Source organism: Lonchura striata, chromosome 1, assembly GCF_046129695.1.
Source record: "Lonchura striata isolate bLonStr1 chromosome 1, bLonStr1.mat, whole genome shotgun sequence".
NCBI lineage: Eukaryota > Metazoa > Chordata > Aves > Passeriformes > Estrildidae > Lonchura > Lonchura striata.
This window is the reverse complement of record NC_134603.1, coordinates 64,744,426-64,764,557: the sequence shown is the minus strand read 5'-3', so window position 1 is coordinate 64,764,557 and position 20,132 is coordinate 64,744,426. Positions and strand designations below refer to the sequence as shown.

Genomic DNA, 20,132 nt, shown 5'->3' with positions numbered 1-20,132 from the left:
GATGCCCAGTGCCTCCCAAAGCAGTGATTTTGTTTCATCTAAAGAGATAAAAAGCAATACTGCCTGACACAGCAAGGTCTTTGGAGCCTTTCTTAGCAGGATACATCTTTCTACACTTTGCTCCTAAGCGCTCAGTATCCCATGGCAACCTCTTTTCTTCAGGGAGCTTTAGATTTTGACATATCATTAATACATGAGTTGAGAAAGCAACGCTGCAAAGCTGGAGATTTGTTCATGGATTTAGCTGAGGTAAATAGCAAGGAAATTTAAAGGCAGGCTGAAACCAATTTTATGGTACTTCCTGTGGGATTAATGCCTAAATTTGTAATGAAGAAAAGTTATCACCTGCAGGTGCAGGTAGAAATTGCAGAGGAGAAGTGTTTTTAAAAAGAAGAGCTGCAAGATAACACCAAATACTTTTTAAAACACTAGTATATTTTAAAGCACTAGCTGCTAATTGAAGACAGATAGTGAAATTCACTCAGTATGGAAGTACTGTGGCCTGCTTGACTACAGCATAGATATTATTGAGAGAACAGAGAGACCACTGGGGGAAAAAAAGTAGGGTGAAGTATAAGTGACATATATTAATGTATACTTTGGTATATAACAGACTGAAACACTTGCAATTACAACTGACTCACTTCATCCTTTTAGTATGTTGAGTATTCATCTCCTGGAGGGTAGTTGTTTACTTTTTGGCTACCAGTTGCTCTAGCAGAGAGCAAAATATGAGATAAAATTTTAAAAAGATAATATGGGGACAATAAAGAGAAACCACTACATACACTGACTGTATTATTCAGGAATATTCATTGACTAACCTCAAAATTTAATTTCTGTCATGCTCAGAATATGATGATTGACCACCAGCATCTAAAACCCCTTTCCTCTAGAGTACACCGGGCTTTGCTTAGCAAGAAAGATGCAAGTGTGTTAGCACCTTCACATGATAATTGCCTGCCTATGATGGGTTATATTAATATTTGGATTATATAAGGAGGAAAGATGCATGGATACAGGCATGGAACCTTTTATTTATGAGATGCAGATCTTAGTTTCAGATGCTGATTCACCTGAAGGGAATTTTTGAAGTAAGAAACAGATAACAAAGAAATACAGTGAGATAAAATACATTAATGAATTTTATCTGCTGCTGTCTCTTGGTGCAAATTTGGAAGAATATGGCTTCAGATTTAAAACATAGTTGATTGGGTTGTGTGTAGAAGGAACTCAGGATGAAACTCAACTTCGAAAAGCAATACTGTGGGATGATTAGGCTCCTGCACGGTGGGGGTGTAGGGAGGCAGAGATCTCTGAAGCTTGCTCTTGGGGAGAGAGGTTTATTGGAGGATTCAGGAATGCCCGAGCCTCGTGCTCTCAGGCGTAGCACGTGGCCGGGCTTAGGAGGATGGGGGAGGGGAAGAGAGAAACTGAGGGTTTAGGAGAGGGAAAGCCCCAGGGGGGGAGGAAGTCCAAGAGAGGAGGAGAGGACCAAGAGAGGAGGAGAGGGCCAAGAGAGGGATGAAGTCCAAGAGGCCGCATGGCTGCTCAGAGCCCCCTTTTCAGGGGCTCCTAGGTGGGCTGGGACAAGGCATGGGCCAATGGGGTTACAGACTCTGTTTTAGGGGCAGGTACAGAGGTGCGGGATGAGCCACAATCTTTTGCGGGGTAGGATGGAACAGTCCATTTCACTCCAGGATTCATCCAAGGGTAGAAGTGACATTCGGCTAGCTAAGATAACAATCATATCTATCTACCCTCTGCAACACAATACCTTGCGGAATAATTTTACATGGAATTGGTAGAAGTTAATTTATTCCAGAGTAGACATGAAAAGAAACGTGCATGCTTCATCTGCAGAGAATACAGGATAGGTAGCATAAATACTTTACTCTTATTTTACCAACTCTGACACAAAACAAAGTGTTCAAATGCATTTTACAAGGACAAGCTTCTGCTCATACTTTATTACAAGGACACGTCTGAAGTTGCTGATCTAGTAAAGCAAGCAGAAGGTCCTGCTTCCTTATTTGTGATTAATAGTTTAAATGTAAAATGATGATCATTTGGATTGACACTGGTAACTTCAATTAGGAGATAGCATTAGCAAAGACCATTCTCTCTGAATGCACTTGAGCTACAGAACATCTGAGAAATGGTAAAAATAACATTTTTAGATATTGAACTTTCTAAATTAGATCTGACATTTTGCATTAGTTCTTCAGCCTTTAATTTTATAAATGCATCTAGAAGATTCTGGGAGATAAATGTCATCATATGTTCTGATCTCTTTCCCAGTGTAGTTTTCATTAGCACAAAATTATGTTTTAGACAGTAGGACAGTTAATTTGTCCATGTCCAGCCTGAAATCTCAACTTTCAGATGTTAGGGAAGGATGACAGGGCACTACTTGCTGGAGTATTCAAAAAGCCTGTCAGAAAAGAAAAGAAAACCAACAATACTAAAAGGGAATTTCTGTATGAAAAACCTTGCCTAAGCTAGCATTTGGTTTTATTGATCTTGAATAAATGATGTGTCTAGTCAGAGAAATGCCTCCAGCAGACATGAGCTCCCCTCTAGAAGCAATGGAAATGCTGTGGCTCTTCAGAAAGTGGCCATAGCCTTGGAAGTACTGGGCACTTATATAGATAAAGGGTTACTGATAGCTTTTCTTCAGTTCACCATATCTGTGTATCTGGTGCACCATTTAGAACCCTGAACACGTTTTTTGCACAATGTTGTCTAGCCACAGTGACACAGCATGACTTGTTCATTACTCATACCCAAACTCTTAGTGATTAAATCTGCTGATTCTGGGAGGGTTTACTGCAAGACATGTAGTTGTAGTTTTTCCTTAAATCTATAGCTCTTGTGAGAAGCCAATTGAAGAAACTTGATAGTTTTCATGACCCAGGGGAAGGTGTGAAAACATGGCCTTGATGCATTTTGGAGTTTCAGAGTCACATTTAAAACTTTCTATTTCATTATTACACAGCTTATGGTTGGCTATTAATTATTGTCCTCTTTGGAGCTGATGATGGAAATGAGATCCTCAGCTGCAGATGGGGGCTGTAAATGCAACGTTGAAATAAGCAATGACAGCTACAGAAACCTGAAATGTGTTGTCCTCAGAACATTAGAAGTGACTTACCTGTGGTGGCTATCACAGTCCAGCAATTACCCTTCCTTCCATGTTTTCCAAGGAGTGACCTCTCACAGATGGAAAAAGATATTCACAAATCCTTCCACCTTTGGGAAATGGCAGCTTTTCTGTCCATAAATGGAACATTCAGGCCTGATCTAATGAGGTGTGGGGAAAGAGAGACTTCACAGAGACTGTGGATTGCTTGGGTGTATGGGAAAGATGTGAGACTAAATGAAGATGATTGACTTAGATCTTGATTTATAAAAATGTGCTGTGGTATACTTTAATATGTCTCCAAAACACATTCATCGGTTATTTTATTCAGCAGGACTTCCTGCTGTTGAAAGATATGTAAATGATAAAAGGCCCAGAAAAATTGCAACAACTGAAAAAAATCAGTGTAAGTATGCTAGTTTTGTTGTCAACCCATCAATATGACTTGTCTGTACAGGAGAAGCTTTTTTGCTCTTTATAAGGGTGGTAACAAGCAACCTCCTACAGGCCTTGATCACATTAACATCAAACAATCATACAGATACTGGGGATAAAGAAGGTGCAGCTCTGGGCAAGTAGTGCATTTCATATCTTGATTTTTTTAAGAGTCAGGCTCCATGTCAGAAACATCACAAACAACAACAAAAAAGGGGCTCTCGGCTGTGACCAGGCTTAGGTGAACTGAATGTCTGCAGATGGCCCTATAGATAAGAAAACAAGTAATAAAAGCATCTTCAACTATCTTTTCTGTATTAAGCAACATATACTTGAATGGGTCTTGCTGTCTTTATTCATTTTAGTTTCCCAGACACAATATGTGACTGAAACTCCCTTGAGATATGACTGGTAATTTTTAATTTTAAATTAATTTTAAAGGTACTGAATGCAAGCACATAGAAGGAGTGAGAATGATGATGTGTCACATACTATAGTTCATCCCTCACCACTTCCTACCATTGGAGATTCTCAAATAAATGTTGTTACATTAATACCTCTAATTGGTGCTATTGTTCATTTGATTGAAAGCTGCTTACAGATTAAGCAGAATAAAGATGTTGATGCTTGTTGCTCGCACAGAAGGGGCAGCTGGAAGATGCCATGTGATCCCATATTTGCCCAGAAAGAGGGAAAGGATGCTGAGTCAAGCAGCCTTGGTCCTACTTCACTTCCATGGGCCTCAGAACCTGATTCATTTGGAGCAGTTAAGCAAGCATTTAACTGTTAATATCTTCTGTATGCTTTATCCACCCTCATTAATTCAAATTTCCTTTCTGATACTTCTATGAGGCAAAAGGGAGCATGTGCTCTCTGTGGTGTAGCACTTCATCAGCTGGGACTGTCCCTCCAGTGCTTTCCCATTTGGGTAACAACCTGAGACTCACTGTCTTAGATATTTTTTGCAGCAAAGCACAACTCGATCAAAACAAGATAGCAAAACAGAGGGGCAGGTGTAAAAGTTATCTTCTTTATCTACGCATCCTTCTAATCTCTCTGAACTGCTCAAAGTACTCCTCGTCCCCAGTTTTCTTCTCCTTGTGCTGCCTGGGCAGTGACAAGACAGGAGAGATTTTCTTCTCTGATCACAAGATGTGTGTGGTCTTTCTCTGTGAATGATCTCTATCTATTATTATTTTATAATTTTATAATAGATAATATCTCTATCTATTATTATTTTGAAGTAAGCTCAGAAACTAGGAAACAAAATATTTGAAACTGTTCAAAAAACCTAAATACTTAAATTTGGGGTAGCTGCCACATTTGGTCTTAACCATTTTGTGTTGTTTTTCAAGCAAGTAAGCAGTATGCTTCTGGCACAGATGAGTAATGCAAGGTGTCCAGGCAGGGTTAGCATCTTCCATTAAATCACTAATAAAATCAAAAGAATGGACAGGATTTTGACAACATGGTTCTTTATCTATGTAAAATATACAAATGAGTATGCAATAACAAGTGCATTTAGTTTTAGTTTTATCTTTTAATATCATTTTAGTAGGCTAAGATTTAAGCAAAGGTGGAAGACATTCCTATTTCTGTCTGGCAGAACCTTATCTTCTAATAGCTTCATTTTTTCCAATCCCTCTTCAACATATATGGCCCCTACATGTTTATGATTTTGCTTAACATGATTGTGTTACCTGTGCATGTAACAGCACCCCAGTGCAATTTTACAGAATTCTGATAGTTATGAAAACATGACTAAAATTTATAACCTGTTTGCAGGAAAGATATAATTTTATCTGTATCTTAGATGCACAGAACCAGAAACTTAAACAGAATGAAAAAAAGAAAGCCTGTAACTATTTTCTTAAACACATATAATTGAAAAACAGACTTAGGCTCATGTTGATTTAAGTGGGATACATAGCATCATCAGAAAGGCCCTGGCAGGTAAGCCATTTTATGCTTTAATATTCTTCAGTGGTCACAGTCAATCTGTGATCCAGACCAAGGCAAAGAAGAAGAGGTATACAGAAGGGAAATAACAATTTTCTTCATGTGTCTAGTCATTCCTTTCTCTCAAAGGTGTCATTGAGCAAGATTATCTTCATTATTCTTCAAATTCTTTTAATATTAGAATAGTTGTCACAGAAAGACTTTTAAATTATACTCTATCTGATACTGGATCTTTTTTTCTTCAATGCTGTTCACTGTCTCAAGCTGTCAGTTAGTTTTGCAGAAGATATTTTTCATGTCTGATCTTTTCAATGACTTTGTCATTTACCTTCACCTTCTCACAAAGGTCTTTGGAGTAGTCACAGTTAAACATGCTTAGGATTTCTTAGAGTTCAGGAGAAAGAAGACAAGTAACAGAGTTAAAACAGCAATGAGAAATCAATACTACAGTGCTGGATTCCTGAAGATCTATAGACCAGGGAATCAGGAATTCTCTGAGGTGCTGTGCAAACACTGCACTCCCTCTACACAAGTGTTCTGCCCTGTACCTTCCTCAAAAAGCTGGATGGGAAACAAAGCCGGAAGGTCATGTTCTGCTGTCCTGCAGGCATGAAGGCATTCATCACAGGCCCAGGGCTTTGTCTGTGCTGTGCCAGCACTTCATCATGTTTCATTCCTTTCCTTGTCTCTCCTACCTGTTTGTGTGGTCAGAAATATTTGGAAAAAAATATAGCTTCTGTTTTCTGACTCTTGTCCTTAAGCATGGCAGATGGCAGCTCAGTTTCAGAGCGTGCTCCAGCAGACTTTGATTAACAGTTAGCAAGCAGGGGCGTTCAGGCTTTGCTTCCAGTTGTTTGGCAGTTCCCCATTATTAATTGTTGCTGTTTTCACTGAAGTCCTTTTGCTGAATCGGCCAAAACAAATTCCACGGTGACAGTCTTACAAGTGGAGAATATAGCTTTAAATAGAAAATATTAGGATCCTATCACAGATAGGTGATCCTTCTGATAACAAAATTCTTAGTTTTTGAGACAAATAATTGCATCATCATTGCAAAATAATGTCTTTAGCATACTTTACTCCTAGTTCAGTTCCAGTTTCTTTAGAAGCACCCTGTAACACCCCATATAACTGATTTTCTGGATGGTTATAAGATGGTGTTGACAGCCCGCTGAGAGTCCTCCTTCAAGCTCTGCATAGTGGTAGCTGATAATTTTGTGAAAGTAAAATGAACAGTGTAAGACTGGGAGAAAATTAGGGAGCTATAATGTTATTCACTGGACCTCTAGAATGAGAACAAGTAATGCCAGAAATATTACCCAAGGGGTCATTTAGCATCCTTCCTGCCTTAAAGACTCAACTCTTTTTCATACTTCATAAAACTATTTATCTCTCTGTAGAGTTTAACAGCTCTAGGGTTTATGGTTATTTTTAGAGAAAACAGAAAGCAAATGTCACCTGCTTTCTCTCCCTTGCTTCTCACCAGTATTTCTGTCCAATGCACTGTGCATTGCAAAGCTTAATGTTGATGGATACTTGTAGAGTTCATCGTGGTTTCCTACCCATTTTTGCTAAAGCTATTCCCATTCAGAGGAATGGGCTGACAGAAGCATCCTCCTGGAGTTCTTCTAAGTTATATGGCAGCAGTTGTGGTGGAATTCTCATCACAGAAGTTTTGTAGACTGTTGTGGGGCTCCTCATATCAGGAGCATGGCAAGCTCCAGCAGTGGCATCTTTGCTGCTGAGGATTTTTCAAACCGACCCCAGCTTTCCCCTCGAGATTCATTGCACAGAGGTTGTGAGGTGCACTGTGAACCTCAGAAGTTTCTGGTCTTCTTACATGCAGGACCAAACATTTTATCATTCCTAGATGAGTGGAAGGTATACATGAGTGGTTCAGCGAAGACTCTCCTCCAAGGATTTGGGCTAAAATCTGGTTGTACCTTGTGAAGAGTAGACAAAATGGAAGGAGAAGAACAGGGGATATGTTTAAAGAGGTGGTTTAAACCAGAGCCCTGGGGACTTCCAGTGGTGTATGGTAAATGAGACAAATGCAAGAAGTGTCCTGTATCTGCACGCTCTGGTCACAAGGAAGATGTTCCCCAGCCAGCTCACTCCCCAGACCAGTGTGCAGTCACAAGAGGGGCCACCCCCAGATCTCTACTGAGTCCCCCCGGGTATTGGTGTGTGCAGGGGCTCGCAGCTCCCTGCAGCGATGGCTGTGGCGTGGGTGACACAGCTACAGCAGCACAGTACAGGAAACCGAGGCAGAGGAATAGAGAGGGGTCACCTGTTTGGATTCCAGGAAAATTTTATTTCCCTGGATTATTCAGGGAAAAATGACAATAATTTGGGGCAAAAAGCTGCTTTTAAGGAGAGGCGGGAATAGGGGGAGGACACAACCTTTTATCAATAGGAAGGCATAAGGGGAGGAGTGCAGGGTCCAATAGAAGCCAACAAGAAGAAGGAGCAAGTCCTGCACCCCAATCTTCCTTCAAGGAGGGGATGAAGGACAGGGAACATTTCAGAAGGGAACAAAGAAGATACAAGGAAATTGACAGGTGTATTGACATACACTCGGTGAGAGAATCTTGGGGCAAACAAATCAGGACTGAACCATTAGGGAAGCTAAATGGAGTACATGGAATGAGCTGTTACAAACTTATAACAAAGAATATTTAAAACCTACTACAGAAAAACAAACTGCAAAACAACAGACTACCACAGTGTCCCAGGGGGATTGCCAGAAATTAATTGGAGTCAGAGCTTGAGGATTGAGCTCTGGGATGAGCCTCCCTCTGGCTGAAGCATTCAGCAGGGTTCAATGGCTCAGGTTGTACCGTGGCTCTCATCTGGAAGCCGTAATGGCTCTCCAAGGTCTGGGGGCTTTGCACAGCTGCAATGTGAGAATCCCAGACATGGATGCTTATAAAAGATCATAAAACTCTGAAGGCACTGAAGCATAGCTGATTGCAGAGGTTTTTGCCATCAATACTGTAATCTCTTTGGGAATCATGATTCTAAGGCAGTGACTTGCCCGATCAGCATTATTGAGGGAGCAGCACTGCTCACCTGGCTCAAATGGTTTGGCCTGTATGTGGCTACAGCACTTCCTAAGTATTTACTGATGTTTACATTTTTGAAGCAATTGAATAAATGTTAATGTATCTAATTTAAAGTGCCTATTACTTGAGATAGCATGATTTTCTCCTACTCGTAAAAAAAAAAAAAAATTATGTGTAATTGATTCTGTTTTAATGAATATTCTCATACATCACTTCTAGGAATAGTCTTTAAAGTAATGGAGTATTAAATTCTGCTTGTAAGAGGATCCACGTAAATACTTCCATCAAAGTCCAGGAGTTAAGTCTTGTTTGATCTCATGCAACTAAAAGAAATGAACATAGAGTAATTTTGTTCTAAAACTGGGGGTTTTTTTGCCTTTGTTCTAAAACTGTTTTTTTTTTTCTTCACTAAGCTGTGCATTCAGGTTTGCTAGATAAAACAGCCTGTAAATATATTATTGGGAAACATATAAAGTCAAACATTTCTTACTCAATTTTGAAACTCACATTCCATTTAAATTTATAGACCATTTTAACTTCATGTTCAGAAAGTACTAATCCACAGTTCTCAGTTTTCTATTAGGTATAAATCAGCTAAAATGTTTCAGACTATCCTATCATGCCTATATTCATGAAACTTCATATGCATTTCAGATTAGACAGTTTGAAACCTGGAAGTATTTTCATGATGTTATTTTCCTTGATCATTGCCATTTGCAACTTTGCCTCAAAGTTTGGGCAATACCTTATTGTGAGAAAAAGTAAAGGAAAAAAGATTTCCAGAAAGCTGGGAAAAACAAGCCTTAAAAACAGAAAAAGCAGAGAAATGTAGAACTAGCTGCAACTACAGAGTGAAATTAGAAAAAGTTACAATAGTACAGCAAGCAAGGACATGAAACAATAGTTTGAGCTTTAGGCTTGGCTAAGATATACCTTAAGACTGCAGGAAAATATGCTTAGCAAGATAGTAGAAGGTTTTAAGCTTAATAATGGAGCATTGTGTTCTGTTAGTAGAAAGAAGACAAGCAAGCATTGTGTGAAGCAGATGTATATGTACTTTTAGTGATTGGCTAAAACAATTATCTATAAGCTTTAGCAATATGCTATTGGCTAGAAAGTTTTTTAAATGCTCTGTAACAAAGAAATCTTTGGCTGCTGCTGGCAGGACTTGAGCTTTGACATCTTCCTATTGTCTCAGCCATGTAATGAGGCTGATGCTTCAAGTAAAGCTCAAGGAACGTATCCCAGCAGTCCCATCTCTTTTGTGAATGAAAGAGAAAAAATAAGCACACCAACACCCTTTGGTGTTTCTGAAGTGAGCTATTGCAGCTCTTTCAATTAAAATGGCAAGCGATTGGCTTTTATCTCAAATCCTTGTGTTATTACTGAACAGAAATTCTGCTTATTGGTTAGTTCAGATCAAAATACTTGGCAATATTTGGATATAGCTTAAGATTACATCTCTTCTTACTTTTAAATAGATGAAGAGTCACTTGAATTAACAGACCATGAGATATAATGAAACCATACCACAAGTAACGTCCTATCACAGCAATACTTCCCATGCTGTCATTTTGTTGTATCTCTCATATAGTAATAATGCAGGCTCACTCTGAGAAAATGTCAGTAGTTTGGATGAGATGGGATATTTCTGGACCATCCCATAAAGATATAGGTAATTAAGTGTAGCTAGATGTCAGGGTGACAGATGCATTCACCATGTAATGACTGTGACTCTGTCTTGCTGAGAGCATTGTCACTCCTGACTTTCTTGCTGAATGTAAGTATTCAAAATGCATTATTTTCTCATATTTGAGTCTACACTTGCAGGTGTTGCGAAAAATAAGATATTGAGGAATACAGGCTGTTAGAGGCTGAAAACTGAATTAGGATTACACAGTAGGGCTCTTATATTTCATCAGCATGTGTGTGTTTATGTATCTTTCAAAGACATAGAAGTCATGTATTCAGCTTGTTGTTTATTAATAAATTTCTGTGCTGATCATAAGTCCAGTCACTTTATCTCACAGGACTTGCCCCCTTTCATCTTAGCTAAATTCTTACTATTTTCATTTTTTGTCTATGATGGAAAAGTTAGGGTCAATGAGAGTACTTCAGAGAGCAAGAATTGTGGAATTGAGTCAGTTTTACTTAAGACAGCAATTTATATGCTCTGATTGGCATGGTGTTCATGGACCTGGGCTTGGAAAGGACAATGAAAGCTCTTTCCTGAATGGATGTGTAACATGTCATTCAGCTGACAGGCAATTCTACCTCTAGAAGAACCCAGCGGGGACTTGCAGCTCCTCTGCTGTGCTGGTCAAACACACCCATCCTCTTCTTTCCTTTCAGTTCAAGCCCTGATAAGAACTTCTCCATTTCTGAACAATCCTACTACCACACCGTTAACGACAGGAAGCAATATTCCATAAATTTTTCTTTTCTTGTGGTCGCTTTTCATTCTGCTGGGTACAGGGAGGCATCTCTACTAAGAATCACAGTAGGGGACCATAGAAGAATGACTGAGCAATGAGAAGTTTTTTGGGCCCTTTCAATCAATATAAGGTTGAGCATACTGAATCAGGCAAGCTGCGAATTGAGTGGGCTTAAATATATGCTGGACAACCATAAGCTTAAATTTCAATTTTAATTTTTGCCACTTGTATGTCACTTCATCTAAAAAAAAATAATCTGCAGAATAAATCTAGTTAAGAAAATTCTCTTTAGGGGTTAGTTTCTCTTTTGTCACCAAAAAACCAAAACCCAACCAACATGTTTTTTCCCTTGTTCTTTTCATTAAACACATATAGCTAGCAAGTGTTCTGATTAGGTGATTCCACTTTTGACTAGCTTGTGGCAATTCAATATCTAATTCAGCATTGCATTTCAGACTAGAACAAAAATCTGAACTCTTGAAAATTAATAAATAGAATATAGGACTTCAATGTGATTCTTCAACAAGCTATGCCAAGTGCAAATTAAAACTGTGCTTTCTAGTAGTTTTGCTGAGAATTTGAAATAATATTCAAAATTACAATAATTTTCTCTTTCAGTGATCCCCTGGAGGCATTTGGGATGATCCATCCTAGGGCAAGAACCTGTTTCCAACTGTCTCTCATATTGTTTCTTTGTGATGCAATTTCTCACTCCTTTGAAATCAAAGTAGATAACTTGCCCTATCATAAACAAACACAAGAGCCACACAAATGTTTTTGAAAATAACAGATTAACAATGTATTAGTTGACATATTTATTTAAATTTAAAACCAAACAAAAATTATTTAGGTTGCTTTACGTTATTTTTGTTTGCCTGTTTCTATTTCTTTACTTGTAATGAATGAGAATGTGCATTCCATGTTTTTAAATCTTTGATTAAAACCAAAAGCTTTTTGATTACTCATTTGATCAGTTTCCAATATCTCCTTAGTCACTGGTTGAGTAACATTATTTGGCAATATGGGTGAAGTGTAACTGGATGAAACAGAATTGGAAGAAAACAGTTCTTGGCTGATTTTTCTTGAGAAATGAGAATGATCACAGTCTTGTCATTCTCAACTCCAGATACAGACACATGTCTTTAGCACCACTTTTTATAATGAACAGATATTGAATACTATGCTTATTATATTATTATCTAAAGCAAGAAATACTGTTTCTGAATTGGGGACCCCTTTATGCTGGGAAGATAATAAGTTAATGAAAAGCATGTGTCAAATGTTATTTAATACACTGTTGGAAAGTGTTGGCAGCATGTTTTGTAATGATTTTTAATTCATTTCGGAGTCAAATTACTTGAAACTAAATCTTTAATAGTTTTTTTTTTTTAAAAAAAGCAGCTCATCACTGACAATCAGTAGTGTAGTGGCTCATACCTGTGTCATATCTTATTGTCTGCAGCAAGAATCATAACTTTAAAGAAAGACTGTAAGTTTGCTCTCATTTTTCTTTGCACCTCAGTTCCCTCTTGGCCTGCACTGCCAAACTTGGAAACTAAGCTTCCAATTTTCTCTTTCCGTCCTGCATACAGGAATAAAGTGGCAATTTAAATAAAATATTATTTCTATATGAAAATCTGGTTATTACAATTCACAGATGAAATCAGAAATGAATGATCTGACTGAACTCTATCTAATATTTATGGTCACAGGGAAGGAAGTCTTTAACAGAGCTGCAGATGAGAACAATAAAATAGTTAATTTTAAATCGTATTTTGAACTTTATATTTCAGAATGATGGCAGAAGTCTCCATATCTACTGTGCTGCCATGATTAAATCATTTGCCAAATTCAGCTGTGGAATGGGGATGGTTTCTGTTTGCTATAGGAAATAATGAGTATTTGATCCTGAGAATTATACTTGTTTGCCTTGTGATATTAAAGTCTGGGGTTTGTGCACTTGCATGGAATACACTGTATAAAGCAATACTAGGTCATACTTGCCACTGAACAAGAGGAAGTGACAACAGGTGTGAGACATGTCCCTGAGAATTGCCAAAAAATCAGAATTCACCTGGAGGAAGGGAGTGAATTTTTAGAAGAGAGCATGGAGTCAGGATGTTCATGCTTCTCTAAGAAAATGGAAGTGGTAGTGTTGCATTATGATATAAAGGCACTGAGTAGACAACCCTGCAGACCAGATGCTGACTACCATGGCTGTTACCAAATCTGTGTGATAGCATGAAAACTCTGGCACTGGAATGGCCACTGACAGTTAGCTAGAAATTTACAATAACATGGCACTGCCTCTGGCAGGTGTTGCCAGAGCACCACTTTTAGTGGTGCAGCGTGCCTGTCTGCAAGGGTGGTGTGTTAATACAGGGATCATACCTCACCTTCAGGTGGAGAAAGAATGACAAGAACTGCATCTCTTTGACACCCCTTGGGATACAGAGCACTGAAGAATGCTGCTTCACACAGCAGGGACCAGTGGTGATGTGCAGAAAGGCTAAGGATAGGCAGAGGCAACCAGATCTTTTGTCTAAAACCAGGTGCAAGGTAGTGACACTATTATGATTCCTTGTTCATTACCCAACAAAACTGAATTTAAGATATTTGTTTGTGATGTGGCACTAGTGATGGAAATCAAACGCTTTTTTCTAAATAATCTGGATTTAATTCCCACTCTGCACTGAGCTAGGCACCAGGAGGCTGCTCTGTGATAGCTAGGACAGCAGGGAACAAGCTGCCAGTAGTCTCTCAAATATCACAGATCATCAAGTGCAAGAAACTCATGAGAGTATTTTTAATTATTGCTAAAATGGTCAAGGAAAAAGTGTGGCTGGGAAAGCTTGAGGTGAGCACATATGAAAGTAAATGTCTGGACTGCAAGCCTCACGAAGGCAAAGAGGTGAGTGCAGCAGTATAAGTGAAACACCCAAATGGCTGTAAAACACCTGTAAAAAGGAATGCCTTTGAACCACAGGGTCAGCTCCTTCCAGTGTTTTCATGAACTTGCAGCTGCCACTGAAGCAAAACAGGGTTGATGAATGTGTAAAATATGGATGGGGATAGCAAACAAAAGGTGACACCTGTATAAATTATTAATGCCTTCAGCATTTATTGATTTCAGGACTTACGCAAGTCCTGCTGTAGTTTGTCTTGTGATGGTAACTGTTGAAATTGCTCAAGTCAAGGGGCTTTACTTTTATTTTGCTGAGTTTTTTAATGCTAGCTAACTGTGAAATGTGAACAAGTTTTGTTAGTGAAGGGACTGCTTAAGGAGGTGATAAAACCCAAGTTTTCTTCTAGTTTCTTCACAAAGGCTTGGCAGTTCTGTTGTGATGATAGTAGGAGATGGTGGACTATGAGGTCCAAAAAGTGTATTTTTATTCCCACTGAAATATGAGAGTGGGAATTAGAAAAATTCTAAGAACTCTCTTGCTTGAGAAGGACCCCTGTATATGTGATAGAATTGAAATGTGTGCTGGTTTAGCCTCCCAATGCTCTGCTTTGAGGTCATTGTAGGTAATGCCTTGTGCTTGCTTGAGGTCTTGTGCATAGAAAATTATTTATCCAAAACTGGGACAGGATTAACAATTTAACATGGTCTGAAAAAAGAGAGTGGCTGTGAGGTATGAACATTTGGCAAATACTGATGTAAAAACAGCTTACTATATATAAGTTCTGCCATTAGCAATAGTACTAACATAATAGTTTTTAAAGCACTCAGAGAAAATAAAGACCTGCTTATGAGGCATATATCAGTGTATTTTACATTTATCCATTATTTATTGAACACAGCATATTTAAGACATAATCTTGGTTACCTGCTTGTTCCAGGTCAATATAGGAATGCCTCAGCAGAAAATTACTATTGTGTATTGCTTATGATAGTGAAACTGCATTTTACTGGTTTTTATACAAGCAGCAGAGGGAAAAAAGAAACCTGTTTTGCCACTGTTTTTCAAACTCTTCTTATAAGGGCAAATATAACTTTGTGGGGAGTAGAAAGAATTGTTTAATGGGAGACTGAGGGAAACTACTAACTTCACATCAAAGTTTTGAATTTTATTATAATTAAATTTATGATATATTTTATCCCCTTCTGTCTTTAGGTATACACTTGCTTTTATAGAGTCAGTAAAAAAGCAAAATGAAAGCAAAATATTTCTTTTTAGCATATAAATAAATGCTACTTCACTGAAGTCATATTCACCATAGAACTAGCATGTCTACTAGAACATGTTTTACTTATTTATATAGTTTTCATCTGGTGACTTCAAATTCTTCAGTGGATTTATCTTCACATTAGACCCTAGAGATAATGAAGAACACACATTTCCACTTCACAAGTGGGAATAACTAGACAAAGGCTATCAGAGGTATTAGTCCTAGTCCTTTTATAAGCCTCAATCACTGTTTTCCTCCTACCCCAATCTCTTATCAGATTAGTAGAAAAAATCAGAAATGTGAATTCACTTTCTGCTGTGCAACACAATTCCATTTGGGGAGGGCTCCTTTGAATCTCTAATATTTAGTAGTTTACTTGCAATATAAGAGCAGTAACACCCTCCAGGCACCATAAAAAGGGTACCTGAAAGATTGTCATGAAGAGCACAAGTTTTATACTGAGATTCAATTAAACTTCCAACAATGTTAGATTTTGTTCATTACCCATATTTAAGTCCACCAGCTTCTGTGTGCTGAGTGGTGGAGAAGAAGAGGTAGAGTTGGTGTCCTCAATTACACTGTCCTGCACTGCTGCAGCCTATGGGGATGAAGGAAGTTTATCCCTCTCTCCCTGGTGGAGCAGTTTGAGTTCTGCAGGGCAAGTGATAGTCTGGTGGAAAGTTCAGTCATGGAGAGGGACAGGGAAAGAATGGAGCTTTCCCAGCAAGAACAAGAGCTCCAGGCATTTTATCCAGCTCTGAGAAACCTCCTGTAAGTACATAAGCATTTTTGTAACAGTAATTCCTATTTTTATAGTTTAGCCAACTTTGGGACAATTTGCATAAGAATAAGGAGTATATTTCTGACACAAAATCTTACTCACCAATATTCCAAATTGCAACTTACTCTTTCAGTGCATGAGGTGCTGCAATTTCTCAGGGAAAAATCATCTGAATTGTGTGAAATTGCAGAACATTGGGTTCTTTGACTTCTTTCATGGAAATGTCTGAACAGTTGTGTCTGAAATTGGGTGATGTGATCATGTACAGGAAATCCAGACTGTCAGGAAATAACAACCCAGTTATTTATTTTCCCTTCTTTTCAGGGCTTTGTAGGAAGAAACATCATGTAACCCTAGTGACTGGCAAAGCCATGAGTTCTGCCAGTGATAATGTTATTGATACAGCTGCCAATGTTGTTGGCTTTCTAACAAGGCACATGGGCTAAATATGACTAGTGCTCTTCTTTCTGTGTTGTCAGATTCAGTGTAGGGTTTTAACTCCTAACCAAAGAGTAATCTTCATGATGCCCAACATAAAACATCTGGCACACAAATTTGTTATTCACATTAGTAATAATGCTGGAAGTTGAAGGTTTTGATGTGTCTCTCAACTGCTTACTTTATATCTATCTGAACATTTAATATACCCACTCTTATGATATAGTTTGCTCCTTTGTACTGGGATGCACATGAGAGTTATTGTAGAAAAATGCAGGAAAGCAGAGTTTGTCAACTACTGCAAGTGGAAAATTTAAACGTGATTCAGCTTTTAATGAAGAGAGTAATTCTCTTTCATCTCTCTGCTAGACATGTAATTCTAGCTGGTCCTTCATTAGTACAGCTTTCATCAGTATGAAGATAAAGCTGTGTTTAAGAAATTACTTAAGATTAGAGTTCAGTATGAATTTTGTTTGCCATCTAAAAATGTGTTGCATTTTTCAAACTGGAGTTTGAATATGTCACAGAAAATGGGCTTCTTCTGATTTTTTAGGTTTGGTTTTTGGTTTGTTTTTTTTTCTTTGAGGGTAGTATTCTGGATGCCAGAGCCACTGAGAAACTCTTCAAATTGACATGATGTCTGTCACACACAGTTATGAATTAGGGAAGGAAAGGTTCAGAGTAAATTGCATTAGCAGAGGTGCATGTAATATTACATAATTCATTGCAAGCAGTGTTTTGTAAAATTAATATAAAATCTAACATAGTCTTTAAAGGTTTAAAGTGAAAAGACTAATTGCACCAGATCCATTTTGCCCTGTTTCCTGCTTACTGAATTCCAGCTGACAGCCTAGGAAACCCACACCTCATTACCATATTTTGAAACATCTGTTAAGGAAAACAGATCTGCTTGCCAAAATTCATCTTCCTTTCAGAAGTGCCAAGTATGTGAACAGAACCATTATTCCTTAGGCAAAAAAGACCATATTCAGCTTTGCTGTCATCAGCCACAGTAAGGCTTTATTTGGTTCAGAATGTATGTAATTAATTGAAGAAAGCTATTCACACAATGTCACTGTAATTACTGAAACATGAATATTTCTCCCTTGTATTTCATCTGAGAAATAATCCTTAGGTATCAGCTACATTTATTTTAATTCTACATTTTAACAGCTTGCTACCTGTTAATATAATTATGACATCAGAGCTACTGCTCTGTAAATGAGCTGCCATCAGGAGCCAGATGCTGAAGTTATGTTTTACATGGTGTCCTTCAGTCCATGGTTCTGGATCGGTGGCTCAGATACCTCCTGTACACTGTAACTACCTGTCTCTCAAAATACCCCTTGCAAGAACAGTATCTCCCTTAACTGTAGTCATTAAAGATTCCAGTAATTCTTGTAAAAGGTACTTATTTAAGACCAGTTTCACAAAGCCAGTGAAATGTTAGCCTTTTATATTTGCATACTTTTTTTCTTTTTTTTTTTTTTCTCTAGCCTTGCTTATTCCAAGTCTCTGTGGCCTTAAAGGGATTCAGTTATTGACATGTAGGTAAGTAGAAGATGACAAGATTTGGAGGACATCAGTTTTCTTCTTATTTCCTAGAGTAGACAGCTGTGTAAGCACACTGTGCCTATGTACTGCTTTCCATTTCCAGTTTCCTAATTAGAACAGTTTGTTCTGAATGAAAATGAAAACTAAAAAAATTAAATATAACTTTCTCTTTGTGTCTCAATGAGGCAGTGGCAAGTGGTAACAAGGCAGAGAGCCACTACTTCATAACTTTCCAGCTCTCCTGGACTTAAATACTTGCCTTATGGAGTCCAGAATGGATGGCACAGTTTGGGGCTGTGAATATATTGCAGTGTTGTGTAGGTAGCAGAGTGATTGATGCTCTGAACTCATCTAAGTACAAGCTGCCACTGCGCTAATACCATTGCTGATCACACAACCATGTGATCAGTTAGATTCAAGGAGGGATCCAGATGAAAAGTAAGAAGGGGATGGCCTCACTTTTCTGCTGGATTAGTCATTGTTCAGGCTCATCACACTGCTGGTGCTGGTATGGGGAGAAGGAGGGCAGGGCATTAGCACCTGAAAGTTTACTTTGGTGAGAAAAGCTTCATGCTACACAAAAGTTCATTTTCTGATGTCCTTTCTAATTTCCTCTTTAAATGTATTTTTATATACTGTTGTAATGCTTTTCTCTTTGCTATTTCCCTTTATACTTTCATCCCTTTCCTGCACTTCTTGATCAGTCAGATGTAGTCTGAATTTCTTCCCTTAGCTCTGCATGTATATCTAGTCCCTGCTAGAATTAGGGTACCCTTCTTTATACTGCATGTTAGATCCATACCCAGACATATGGATTACTAACCCACTCCTGACCTTTTACCACCTGCTTAAAACCAGGCATCGCCTGCTCTGGAGCCCTCAAACAGGGTCAACTCAGTGAGATAAATCAAACCTTTACATTGTAATGGGAGCATATTTGAAGGTGTGAAAAGAAAGAAGCCTTGAACTGATCTAGCAACTTCCACAGCCCCTGAAAAAGGATGTTTTTGTACCTCTTCCTGTCATCTTCCCTGGCTGTCCTGGTAACACAGTTCCGTGCAGTACCTTGGGCCAGCTCCAGTGCCTGGTCAGCCTCTCCTGGAAACGCTTTGTTTCTCTGGCCTGTTAGGAAATTCGCCCAGCAGAGGGAAGGTAGACAGGCAGAGTCCAAGGAAAGGAGCAGTGTCTTGAGACTGGCTGTGGAATAGCAGATGAAAGCAGGGGAGGACAGATGACAGGAATCAAAACCTTAAACTTTTGACAGCAGTGAGGTTTGAGCATCCTTGTTGCCAGACTGACCTCACTTCTGGGGTCCCATTTGACAGATTATCAGCTGAGTGCTGAAGCAATCTAGTGCACAACAACTGTATGCATTGGTGCTTACTGTTAGACCACAGCCAAGCCTAACCTACTTTGTAACTGAGCAAATATTGGTGAGATGTTTTCCTATTGCTCTTAGGAAAACTAATGACACTCAGTTGTCACTAATCCTTGAAAAGTCCAGCATAAGTGTAATCCAGAAGACCCTTGCCCAAACTCTTAATGTCCTCAGTAAAGTAATTGCACTGCTCTTTCCTTCCTACTTTTCCCGTACTGGCTGAGTAATTGCTGCTTCTCTTAACTCAGCTGCAGTCTCTCAGGTGAAGCACCTAAAGCAGGTAGTAGTCACCAGATAGCCTTCTAACTAGATGAGTGCTGCTCATCAGTCACTTGTAAATTACTGTCCAAACACCCACTGTCTGTGCATCTGTCTGTGTGGGTACTCTGCCTCTGGTGTTTGGACCAAAAGGACCTGATACTATCACCAGAGTTTAGGAGAAGGTATCCATACCTGCAGATCAGGTGGGCCAAGGTCAAGGCTCCTGGCCTGAATTTGAAGTGCCGTGTCATCACATCCACCAGCCTGTTTTTCAAAGCTCTGCATTTGGACTTCCGAGTCTTTGATCTCCATAACAAATCCAGGGAGAGGCTGCTAATCTCAGATATGCTCTGTGTGTGCAAACCAAGCATTCGGAGTGGTTTAGCAGCATATTGTTAGGCCTTGTCTTTATGCTCTGGTTTACAGTTGTAAAAAAATTTATCCTTCCTTTGTGATCCTCTTCTGTAAGCTTTCCTCCTATGGTGAAAAAAGGTACTGGTAATGAACTGCT

The 20,132-nt window shown here is 38.7% G+C and overlaps 1 protein-coding gene across 9 annotated transcripts in view; it reads left to right on the top strand.

The window, feature by feature from the left end:
• The window catches only part of LOC110469722 (poly(rC)-binding protein 3), a 497,662-nt gene that overhangs the window by 257,420 nt on the left and 220,110 nt on the right, over nucleotides 1-20,132 (top strand). For 2 of the 9 annotated variants that reach the window (XM_077784925.1, XM_077784921.1), the window contains exon 4: nucleotides 17,925-17,979. The exons of the other annotated variants lie outside the window; for them this stretch is intronic. The gene's annotated coding sequence lies outside the window, so the exon portion shown is untranslated. The remainder of the gene's footprint in view (nucleotides 1-17,924; nucleotides 17,980-20,132) is intronic. 9 annotated transcript variants of the gene reach the window in all.